Genomic DNA, 12,715 nt, shown 5'->3' with positions numbered 1-12,715 from the left:
CATCCACATCCCTCCGGCGTCCGAAACGAAAGAACCATGCACTAAAGGGTGCAGGAACTCAACATTGCACGTGGAGGAGAAGCAACGTGCGATTCTCCAAGAAAATAACTCGGTGCGGGAGCAGCACGCCAGCCCGCTCGGAGCGGCTAGTCGGCTAGTGCGGGAACAGAGATCGGCGGCGGCAGCGGGGCAGCGGCGGCGCGGCGCCAGCCCTACGTGACTAGCGCCGCCCCTCGGCGGCCGGTGGCAGTCGGCGAGCGGACCGCCGACGGTCGCTGGCGGCTCACCGGCAGGAGGCTATGTCTGTGTTTGCAGCAGTTTAAAAATGGCGCTGTCGATGCGAGTGGTAGAGTCGGCGGTAGCATACGTGGATGTTTCGTGAGCATATGGAGCGGCATCACGTTCGACGGGCGTCCTGATATGACACCGCCAGCGAATGCGTTGTGAACGGCGCAAAGTACTGGCATATCGGCCTGCCTGAAAGGGGACTGGTAAGAATTACCGTAGCTTGTCGCTCGCTGTGATGCATCTCTGGCGCAATTTCACGAAAGGCACTCGATGAAATCGCGACGCGAGATCAGAGCTATGTATTGTATTGTTTCTAGAGTCTGATTTACACAGTGACTGACAAATGCGTCGCTTCTTGGCGCCTGCGTTTGAGCGGATGGGAGCGTTCGGTGTCGTGAGAGTACCCACAATTTTCGTGGCGTATTCAGGGGATGCGGGAATTGCTGCGATCATTTCAAGCTTTGGCTCAGTCCCGTTAAAGCGATGGTGACAATTTTCGTTCCGCCGAAGCTCGAGCTTTGCCACGAGCACCGTTAAATGGGTCACGGCGCAATACGGTAAAACAACACGAGTGCCAAGAAGGGTAGCGAATTAGTTTCTGCCGGTCAGCTCAATTGCGGTCCTAAGTCGGACCCCAGTACAAGTTCGTCGGTACGCACTGGTTCACTCATTGGTGTGCACCACGTTTGTGCACGGTCATTCGCAAGGTGCCGTGCGGGAGGGCCGTGGCGGGCGACTCAGCTACATGGACGTACTACACGTGATGGTTGTTTGTCTGCGCTGCGGTTAATCAGTGGTGCTGATAGCAGCGGTTTCCCCAGCACTAGAATGATTGTTTCTTTTCAAGGAGACGCGTTTTTGAGAACATTGGTTCACCGCTCTCGCCTTTCAGCTGGATGCCCGTGGAGAGCCAGTTGCCGTGTATGGGCAGTTCGTGTTTCTGTGGTGCAGGTGCTGCTCCCGCCCACTAGGCCCCTTCTCCGTGCGCGTTCTCTCATCTCTCCTACTGGTCCGTCCTCGTGGGCTGCATTGCTTCTCTTGTGCTGTTCTCGGGCAGTCTGTGGGGCTGGAAGCAGTTGCTTGATGATGCACGAAATGACAGAAACACCTGGCAAAACTATCATTAGAAATGCTGTCTTCCTTCTTTAAGCTAAAGTAACAGAGAGGCTGCTTATGCAAAATAAAAGTGAAGATCATATCACTGTCATCGTTTTTTACCCTACAGAGCCTCTGGCGAGTATTGCATGGGGGGGGGGGGAAGGAGGGTTGCTAAGTAAAGCATTCACGAAGGCAGTGGTCAGTCAACGCAAGGCTGAACGATTAAAAAAAGTGAGGTTACAGTGCAATGATTTAAAAAAAAAGCTGTTCACAACACCTAAAACAAGCACGCCAGAAGTTAAGTAGAACGTACTGCTGGGCTAGTTGATGAGTAGTTCCCATGGTTTGATGTGCAACAAAAAACACGGATGGTGAACACCACGTTGACAGGACGTATTGCCTGTCCTATCTACTTTGTGCTCGCTGTTGGTGTTTTTCCATTGCATATCAAACCTTGGGAAAGGACGTTAAACGGGCCATGAAGACAAAATAAGGGTTTGTTTTATTTGGCGTTTCGTGTTTCATAGGGCTCCCAGCGCTTGTCTGGTCGAAAACGGTGCTTTATTCTCAGAGAAATACACATTCTAAGCTAAAATTTTGATTGTCCCGCTAAATTGTGTTTCGTGACGTCAGCGGTGATATATTCAGGGACGATGCATAAAGCAAATGTTAGTATGTTATCTAGGGCTGCTGCAAACTGCAAAATGTCTGTTTGTTGCCTTGTTTACCATCTGCTTTTATAGATGGCACGACGATACTGCTCCGAACAGCTGTTTGAACTTGCTTTATTTCTTACTGGATTTGTACCTGGCTTTTGTTACGGTTGATAGTAATTGTTTGCGAAAATTTGGGTGTGTTCAACAAACACAGTCACATAAATGGCGATGTCGCTTATGCCAATTGTCCAGTCTCGTGTCAGACAAGCTCAGTGCGCCCGATGGCTGTGCAGCTTTGGCCGGCATAGTGCGAGTTGTACGCACTGGTGCTTCCATATTTACGTGTTCGTTGGTAACTTACAGGGCACAAATAGCACTTGTTTGTGTGTCCTCCCCTTGCGTGCTCTTGGTCCAGTTTTTGCACTGTTATTCATCATGGATTGTGTCAGACAAGCACAACATGTCAAATGGCTTTGCAGCTATGGCTGTCGTGCGGTACGCACTGATGCTGCTATGTTTATGTGTTCATAACTTCCATTGTTTACCCACCATTCTTAGTGCTATAAAAAGAATGTACACTAAATTTAAGCGCAAAAAGCTCATTCTGCAAGCTTATAATCCCTTTTTAATTTGCCTTTGGTTTTGTTGGCCTCAGCCAATGGCAACGATTTGCCCATAAATAAGTCATAAGTTCAGTGCGGAAAAATAGATAGTATGTTGCATGCCCATTCTTTGTTTTCCTCATTATATAGCCTATTTGAGGGAAGTTTGCATCAAAAGTGGGGCCATTGTTACTCTAGCGAGGCAGTCTTTTGAATGAACCAAACTTGCATTTTGTCTTCATGGCCCCTTTAAGGTTGAAAGGTGTTTGGAGCAGCTCTTTTACTGGAGGGGATATTGAATTGGGAAGCGGATTTGAATCCTTATTCGTTAGCAGAAGAAATGATTTGCTAAAGCATTGGTTGAACCCTTTAGATGTTGGGCGCTTGTAAAATTGAGAAGTCTGTGCAAAGTTCTAGTTGGGGGAAGAAGTAGGCAGCCAAGTAAGTTAGCAAAATGGAACTACAATTTATGAAGCAGGCAGATGCGTGCTTTTTTTTAAATATGGGAAAGTGGAACTACAATTTATGAAGCAGGCAGAGGCATGCTTTTTTTTAAATATGGGAAAGTGGAACTACAATTTATGAAGCAGGCAGAGGCATGCTTTTTTTTAAATATGGGAAAGTGGAACTACAATTTATGAAGCAGGCAGATGCGTGCTTTTTTTTAAATATGGGAAAGTGGAACTACAATTTATGAAGCAGGCAGAGGCATGCTTTTTTTTAAATATGGGAAAGTGCTGTAAATTAAAACAAAATTGTTTGCAGAAACATCATCACAATAGTCAGTGATGACAAAAAGTCATTCTAGTTTTATGTACGTCCTCTGTTTTCCCAGTTTTGGTGTAGCCTGCAATTCATTCTCCAACCAGGTCTGATGCGAGTGGTCCAGTGTGCTAAAGCATTATAACTGATAACATTTTGTCAGATTGCTTTTGCTTTCAATTGTGGTCTTGTTGGCTACGAATTCATTAAAGGAGCACTGACACCAATTTTCGGCGTTATTATTGCACAGTTCTCTTCTTTCACTTAACAGAATACCCTGGCTGAAATATGAGCGGCCTGCGACGCAAAGAACATAGTTTAATTAGATCTTATTTATCGCGCTGACGGAGCAACGCGCGGAGCGGCACTCAGCAAATGGACATCAGCGTGACGTCATCCAGGGAGAGCCAAAAGAAGTGACGCGGCAGCGCTCGTCAAAAGCTCGTGACGTCACTTCGTGTGCGCGGCCCCACGAGCGGCGAGCGGGTGCAACACCCTCTCAAGCGGGTGCCGGTGACGTCCGCACAAAGCGGTGAGGTCAGGCAGGGAGTCTGTCATATGCGCCGTTCGGGATGAAAGCGCGGGAATTTGAAACAAACGATTTTCAGGCTGTTCAATGTAATTAACTATCGCGCGCGGAAGTATTTGAAGTGCTGTTTCAGGTTCGCCGGGCCATTAAGCATAGATAAAAGCAATAAAACTGTAACATAAAATTTTCGTGTCAGTGCTCCTTTAATCTACTTTTGGTTTGCCAAGCCTCTTTTAGTCACAACCACAACAAAATCAACATTTAGGGCATTGTTGAGGTTTGTGTATGATGCACAGTAAAGATCTCCAGTGTGCCCAAATTAATACAAAGTCCACTGCTGTGGTGCACTTTATACCCGAGGCGTAGCTTTTGGGTGTAAAACTGCCCATTTGACAATAAAATTTATTGCAATGGATATCATATTGACTTTGGCTTGAAACACTAGAAAACTGGCCCAAACACTTTTTGTAATGTTTCAAGCCTGGTATGTAGCAGTCTGTTTTGAAAAATTGAGAGACGCATCTGACTGGTTCTGCAGGTTATAAGAGACAATGGCCTTATGGCCAATCCCCATAACTGCGCATGTGACAATTGTGGGGGTATGTTGACATAGTAGCAGACTGGAAATTGGTGAATCAGTCGTGAGCTGATTCCCCAATGACCGCAGTTGTCTCTGGCCTATGCCTTTATGATCCCGTGCTAATGAGTCCTGTGATCCCTTGGAGTGGACGTGTGGGCATTGTGGGCAAGTACGTTGACCAGCAAAACGGGAATTGGAGAATCATTTGTGAGCCAGATCGTGAATGACCGCAGCTGTTATTGTCTCAGGCCAATCCCCTTATGATCCTGTGCGAATGATTCCCTCGTGGATGTGTGAGGATTGTGGGTATGTTGACCTAGCAGTAAAATGGGAATTGGTGTATCCAATTCCCATTGTATCCCCCACCACCGCTCCCTTCTTGCCTTCCTCCTAGAGGCGGGTGCCCATCTCTACCTGTAAATAGTTTTTATGCCAATGGGCATTCTATCGCAAAAAAAAAAATGGTGTATCAGTCGTGAGCCCAATTGCCCAGTAACCGCAGCTGTCATGGTCTGGCCAATCCCCTTATGATTCCATGCTAATTATCACCTTATGATATGAGTTGGCACCCTTGAGTTGGCACGTGGGAATTGTGGGTGGGTGTGTCGATGTCACAGCCAAACGGGAATTCGTGAATTGGCCACGAGGTTACTACTCATTGAGGGCAGTTGTTTTTGTCTGGCCAATCCCCCTTATGATTCCCTGCTAATGATCCCCTTATGATATGAGCTAATACCCTTGAGTGGGCATGTGGGAATTGGGGGTCAGTATGTTGATGCCACAGCAATATGGGAATTTGGGAATTGGCCAATAGGTGATTACCTAATGTTGGCAACTGTTATTGTCTGGCCAATCCCTTTATGATTTTGTGCTAACGATCCCCTTATGATGTAAGCTGGTTCCATTTAGTGGGCATGCGAGAATTGTGGGTGGGTGTGTCGATGTCACAGCCAAACGGGAATTCGTGAATTGGCCGTGAGGTGCACCTAAACAGATAGCGCTTTCCATTGGGCGAACAGGAGCACTTCTAACTGCACCCAAAGTGCTCTCGCGAGTTCTGGCCTCTTCCAGTGGTCGGGCAGGAGCAGGGGCGTTGTGTTTCATTGGTCGAGGAGAAGCACTTTTTTGGCGCCGAGAGCAGCCGAGAGCAGTTCTCGGTGCTCCGTCGCCAGCAGCGGAGTAACAGGGAACGCCGAGGAAGTCACATGACCTCTTTTACGTCATTTCTGGTTTTATCCCCGGGTGGCGGAGGAAACATGGCGGAATCCAGCAGCCGCGATAGTCGCTCAGTGCGTACGGCAGCAGCTAAGCGCGGCCGCCTGGACGATGCTGCTACTTTTAGATGATGAGAGCACCACAGATTCAAGCGCAAACTCATCATTGGACAGCAGCAGCGGCGACGACGACGATTTGACATTGCATGAGTTTATGTTCGAGCACCTGTTCACCCCGCCGGAGCAGCGACCGAAGGTAGAGTCGTATCTGGAAAAGACGGCGGATGCTGTTATCGTTCGCAGCTAATTTTTGGGAGATACGATGGTGACCCTATCATGGACATGAACATCCACTCGTCCACTCGACTTCTTCATCCGTCGCCATGCGGAAGGCAGACACTAAACCACCGGCACGTATCTGGCAAAACTGGCGAGGGGCAGCGTGCGGACAACACGAGCGCGCGAAATGCTCCGGGAAGCGAGCGCGGCAAAAGTTTGGTCACATGACTCTTGACATTACGCCCTCCCCCTCTTTTCACTGCTCCCGGAGCAGCGCGAATGTTTCATTCGCGGAACGAAAGCACACGTCCCCGTTACTCCCGTGTGCTGCTCTGGCTGCTCGCTCCACTTGCTCCTGTTCTCCCAATGGAATTCGCCAAGAGTGTTGTATGAGCAGGTGTCACTGCTGTTTTACTCCCATAAAACAGTGTGTCAGCCACCTGAGGCGGTCGGGGGTTGATTGCCTCACGCAATCAATGGTCACACTAATTTCTCCCTTTTGGTGAAGGCAGCCACCTGACGCAATCAGTCATCACTAATTTCTTCCTCTGGGTGAAGCAGCCCCCAGAGGGAGAAGTTAGTTCTCCCTGTGGGTGAAGGCAGCCGCCCTGACACAATAAGTCGTCATAATAATAATTGTATGTTGTGGGATACAAGCCATGGGCCTTCGTTGCATTGCATTGATCATTGAAGGTTTTGGAAGAGCTTGTGTAACGTCTTATACATTTTTGTGTTTTTTTACAGCGAAGCTGTGAGTTTCTCGTTGATCGGAAAATCTCGTGTCGTAAGCAAAACACCCAGGCAGGACCCAGCAGTTCTCACCCAAGACACCGAGCGCATGCGTCAGGCTAACCAGGCGTGCAGCACAGAGCCCAGTATTTGTATAAAGAAAAAAAACTACAAAACAAGAAGCGAAACCGCATTATGGATGATAAGGTGCGGGTGAACAATGGGAACCCCCCTCCTCCCCCACATGTGTTCTGGTAAAGATTAGGTTTGCAGCTGCTCTCGAAAGGGCAGTGGGGTTGACGTCATTCGAGGGCTACTGCATGCGTCAAGCTAGGCAGGACCCAGCAGTTCTCACCCAAGACACCGAGCGCATGCGTCAGGACCCAGTGTTTGCTACCAGAGAAGCCAAGTGCAAGCGACAAGCCCGCCGAGAAAACGAGGAACATTTCATACCCTCCTCCGTCACCATGTGTAGTGCTTTACAACAGCTGCGGGGGACATCCACTTTCACAGGGTGGGATGGCGTCCAGTTTTTTTACACATGGCACACCCCTTGGTACCTTTGTAAGTGGCTGGAGGTAGAATTAATCTTCAAACACTCTTGGCGCCGTACTGGGTGTTTTTAGCCTGTGGCAGACACAGTCCAGTACTATGCCGTGGTGTCGGGAACTCAGTCTTCTCCGAATCCACTTGAGTCGCTTCTCTTTTCTTTCGTCATTGCTCGGGATTTCATGAAAAGCCAACTGCGGAGCTTTTCTCAAGTTCGATTTACACAGCAGGGCACAGCACAATGGCCTGGTGACCCTCAAGACCATGAACAGGCACGGAGGCAAGGAACAAATGGTAGAAACATTGCTTGCGAATCGCAGAAGGCATGGACATCTGACACAAGTTGTTGCTCAGACAAAATCACTTACTCACAATCTCGGCCCATGCAGAAAGCTGTGCGAGGCAACGATGATGATGGGGAAATGCGAGCAAACGATGTATGGGAATCTGGTTCCCTCTTGTGGTCAATGCCGGCGTGTGATGACAAACCTTTCTGTGAGATTGGCCAGGCCCTGTAAATATAAAAGCCCCCTTCCCACTCTCTCCGAATAGAATGTGCACATAAAACGTGGTGCACCTAAATCGCGGTGTGGCAACAATGTGTTAGCAGGTAAAACTAGCAGACAATAGGTTTTCAGCCCACCCCGCTGTTCACCAATCTGCATTGTTTTTTTCACTCTCCTGCATTCTCTATGCTGCATCTTTGTGTCACCGGGTGTGGCGTACTTGTGCGGACAACCCCGAGGCACCGCTGCGCAGAGCCCATCGCAGTGCACATAGAACTGCGATCAGGAACGTGCGTGCCCAGTGGTGCGGTCGTACTTTCTTTGATTGTTTTCCCATTGCGTTGTTTGCATCTTCTCTCGGTTACCGTGATGGAGAGGCTTGGCCAGTTTGCCCTGTACGTGCGTTATTAGGGCAAAGTTGCTTTGCTCAAATTTTGCTACTCAAATTACCATGTTCAAATTACTCCTGCAGCCTTCCAGTGGTGTGATTGGGTCCTGTCGGCGCAATCCTTTTTGTTGTGCACCGTTTGGTTTGTCTTCAGTTTTTCTTCTTCTTTTCAGTTTCGACCCCACATACGTGAACTTAGTGTAAATGTGTTTTTACTTCTGCGGTTAGCACTCTTAACTTACTCCTGTAGGCCCTGGTATGCGTCTCCATTGAATGTTTCCAAGTGGAAGGCCACAATGGATTCGGTAGGTCCACCTTTAGTTGGCCAGAGCCAAAAAATTTAAGCCAAGATCAAATTGTGGTTGGGTGAATGTGTTATCATTGACACATCAATGGCCATCTGCACATAAATCCAACAGGCGACATTCGTGATATTATGTTCATTCAGAAACCCAAGTACTTTAGCAGCATTTAAAAAATTGTAACGTTTCACAATCATAATCTCTGATAGCATCAAGTTTCTTGGTGGGACTAGATGGCACATTGCAGAGGGGTAGGTCTGAAGGTAGGACAGGTCCTTACTCGGACTTGTTGGCAGAAGTGTCATAAGTTCGTATATGCTTGGAATGAACCAAAGACAGTTTGTATGATATTGTAACGTGGCGGCAGATGACACGAGTCATGTACCCGCCGCGGTGGCTCAGTGGCTAAGGCGTTGCGCTGCTGAGCACGAGGTCGCGGGTTTGATTCCCGGCCGCGGCGGCCGCTTTTCTGATGGAGGCGAAAAGCAAAAACGCCCGTGTGTACGAGTTTTCGGCGCACGATAAAGATCCCCAGGTGGTCAAAATTAATCCGGAGCCCTCCACTACGGCGCGCCTCATCGCCTGCGTTGCGTCGGCGCGTTAAACCCCAACAATCAATCAATCGACACGAGTCATGTAGCGATGAAGCGATGTGTTTTCATAATGGTGAAGAACTATTTGCATCAAGCCATAACCGAGCCCGGCCTGGCTGCGCCGTGCACACAGCTCTTCATCGTCATCCTTGATGGTGGGCCATCACCTCCCCGGTCGATGATGACCGTCCCGGTTGACACCGAGGCAAATTGGCGATTGAAGGCGGACGAGCGTTGAGATAAAAATGCAGTGACGAATCACTTGCTACCGCGGATGAGGATAACGGCATTGATGATGCCTGGCCCAGCAACAGCAATGGCGTCAGCCGTGACGAAGCACCGAAGGTCCCCGAGCCACGTCGGACGGAAGGGTGGGGGAACACATGTTCGGCTTGTCTCGGCACGGCTTGTTTCGTCTGGTCTTCATTCGGGTCTTTCAGGCTGGGGAACACGGGGCAGGGGACATCGTCTTGTTCTGGTCTCGACTGGGCTGGAGCGGCCCGGCGCGGCTTCGTTGTCCTTAGCGGCTGCGTCCATGCCGATGCGATGCGATGCTGGGGCCAGAATGGGGATGACGAACCCGCACACTCCACCAAATGTAGCGTGTGGATAAAACAAGAGGGTGCTTTTAATTGCTCAGCACACAGAGAGTCAAAATGGCGACACAGCTGGAGCAAGAGCACTGGCCAGAGACCTTTGTCCAGTCCAGTCTCGTGCTACCATTAGCCGGATTGACCACGTCACCACTGTAATAATAGACACCGCTTCACTACCCCCCTCTTCTGCAAGCATCGTCCTGATGCCGTGGTATATTACGAGGCGAGGATGGCTTCGGATCCGGATGACAACGATGCGGCGGCTCACTGTCCAAGTACATAGAGTCGTCAGCGAAGAGGTCACTTGCCTGGGGGGGGGGGTGGCTTTATTAGCAGGAACAGTCTCTGTCGTAATACGGCTTCATTCGTACGATGTGCATGACCTCGGTAGTTGACTTGCGCCGTGAGGAGTGCGTCCTACTACCCGGTGTGACTTCATAAATGACGTCACTACTGCGACGCACCACCTTGTAGGGCCCGAAGTACCGGTGAAGCAGTTTTTCGGATCGGCCCCGCTGGCGTACTGGCATCCACACCCACACCGCGTCTCTGGGGTTGTAGAACACAGTACGTTGGCGCTGATTGTAATGGCTTGCGTCGACACGCTGCTGATTTTCTATTCGTTGTCGTGCCAGCTGTCGAGCTTCCTCCGCCTTCTGTACAAAGTCGTCGACATCACGATTGTATTCGTCCTCTTGAACGGGTAGCGTAGAATCTAGTGTCGTGGTGACCGTGCGACCGTAAACCAATTGGAAGGGAGTCGGTCTTGTAGTTTTGAACTGCCGTGTTGTAGGCGAATGTTACGTACGCTATAATGTCATGCCATGTTTTGTGTTCGACGTCGACACACATGAAAAGCATGTCGGCGAGGGTTCTGTTTAATCTCTCGGTCAAGCCGTTGGTCTGCAGGTGGTAGGCTGTCATTCGCCTATTGGTTCTCTGAGTTAACCTCATGATAGACTGCATGAGATTGGCTGTAAAGGCTGTCCCTCTGTCTGTTATTACGACCTGCGGGGCTGTTCATTACCGACGCTGTTCATAAAGAACTCCACAACCTCAGCCGACGTTGCCTGCACTACAGACGCTGTCTCCGCATAGCGCGTCAGGTAGTCTGTTGCTACCACTATCCATCTATTTCGCTTTGTTGACGTCGGAAATGGGCCAAGAGGGTCCATACCGACTTGCTGGAATGGTGCTCTAGGTGGTTTTATCGGCTGCAGAAGCCCTGCCGGTTGCAAAGGTGGAGTCCTCCTTCTTTGGCACTCATGGCAGCTCCTGACGTACTGCTGGACCGTTTGCAAAAGTTTCGGCCAGAAGTACTTTTCACGAATCCTGGATACTGTACGGCTGATACCCAAATGGCCGGCTGAAGGTTCGTCGTGACAGGCATACAAGATTTCCGCACGCATGGCCAACGGCACAACGAGTAGAAACGCCTCCTTTGTGTTTCTGAAATTGCGTTTGTAAAGCACGCTGTTCCGGAGGCTGAAGGAGGCGATGTTGTGGATAAAAGCTGGCAGTATGCAAACCTCATGACATTCCAGATGCTGGATAATGAGTAGCAGCTCTGGGTCAGCTCGTTGCAGTTGGGCCATTTCGGACGTGCTGACGGCTCCAAGAAACGGTATATCCTCCTCTATTTCTTGGCCTGGTGAGTTGACAGGTGCTTGGGACAAGCAGTCGGCATCGTTGTGGATGCGTCCGGACTTGTAGACGACCTTCATGTCGTACTCCTGCGGCCGGAGGCTCCATCTAGCAAGGCGCCCAGATGGGTCCTTTAAGTTTGCCAGCCAGCACAACAGTGGTGGTCGTACGCTAGGACTCTTTCAGCACCGTCCTGCCACTGCACGAGAACTGCGCCGAGACCGACATTACTGGCGTCTGTGTGGACTTTGGTATCCGCATGTCCCGTCCCGTGACAATATCATGCTTTATACCCTTCCAGACAACCCGTACTGTGTTGAGTTAACTTTTGGAGACAGCAACAGAGGGCACGGCTGACGCACAATTTACCCTGCCGCTGCAGTCGTGTAGACAATGCATTACCAACACGGCCCCGTTTGCACCCTCTTGTGTTAATGTGCTGGTGGGGTTTAGGCAGACACAGTATGTGTGTGTCATGGCCCATCATTGCTTGGAGGGCTTTTGTGTGATGGTGTAATTGTGCAAGCATGCTCTTGTTCTTAGCCATGTGTAAGACCAGCTTATAACAGTCGGAGACAGGACACAATTAGAGGTTGTTAACTCTTTCGGGACCGCCGGAAAAAGTGATGAAAAAGGGAGGTCTCGGTGAAAATTTTTATTACATGAAGCAAAGATACCATCCTGCTTTAGCATATACCAAAATGCAGCTAATTATATGTTCTTTGACATACAATACCGTGTTTTACTTCAACACTGACGATAGCACCATGAAAAAATCAGAAAGTAAGAACTTCGCAAAAAAACTACTGAAAAAGATAGAAAAAATCGTAAATCTAAGAATAATTAAAAAGAATAAAATTATTTCATGATATACAAAATCTAACACAATGCTTTGTTTATTCATCACGAAAGTTTGATGCGGCTAGGTGTAACTGGTTTTTTGTTTTGTGTGTGATTTCTTTGGCACTAGGGCCATGGCTACGTCGTCGCCCAAGTACACGCCGGGCTCTCGGCTCGGCGAAAACTTGATCCGTTTCTGCGCTGGTGGCAGGAGATCACCACAATAGGTAGTTAACACCCTAGGGAACAGATATAAACTAGCCAGAACATATTTCGAGCGCACATACCTATTCCAGAGCCAATTGAAACCGAAACCAACACCCACCTTTGAGCGCGATTCATGTTCCAGGCTGATCGACACCCGAATCCTCACTTGAGCTGAAATGCGATCTCTAAAGTCGCATTTCGACTCTTCACTGCCACTCTCATCGTAAAAATCCACAGTAGAAGGCGAAGATATGCGAGACGAGACGACGCGGATCTCTTATCACGCTCGCGCGTGAGTATGTTTACATTCCGAACCACCGCCCGTCAGAATAAAATATCTGATGCGTTGCCGC

At 49.2% G+C, this 12,715-nt stretch overlaps 1 protein-coding gene across 3 annotated transcripts in view; it reads left to right on the top strand.

The window, feature by feature from the left end:
• Positions 1–253: 253 nt before the first annotated feature.
• Positions 254–12,715, top strand: part of LOC144176982 (rab-like protein 6) — a 92,912-nt gene continuing 80,450 nt past the window's right edge. Inside the window, exon 1 of one of the 3 annotated variants that reach the window (XM_077705244.1) lies at positions 254–491. The gene's annotated coding sequence lies outside the window, so the exon portion shown is untranslated. Of the gene's footprint in view, positions 492–1,172; positions 1,271–12,715 lie in introns of those variants that run through there. The other 2 variants (XM_077705242.1, XM_077705243.1) reach the window with 2 other exon arrangements.

This window comes from Haemaphysalis longicornis, unplaced genomic scaffold (assembly GCF_048455015.1).
Source record: "Haemaphysalis longicornis isolate Haplotype H1 unplaced genomic scaffold, Haemaphysalis longicornis Haplotype H1 scaffold_1, whole genome shotgun sequence".
Classification (NCBI taxonomy): Eukaryota; Metazoa; Arthropoda; class Arachnida; order Ixodida; family Ixodidae; genus Haemaphysalis; species Haemaphysalis longicornis.
Note: the sequence above shows the minus strand (reverse complement) of the source record. Positions and strands in the feature narration are given on the sequence as shown.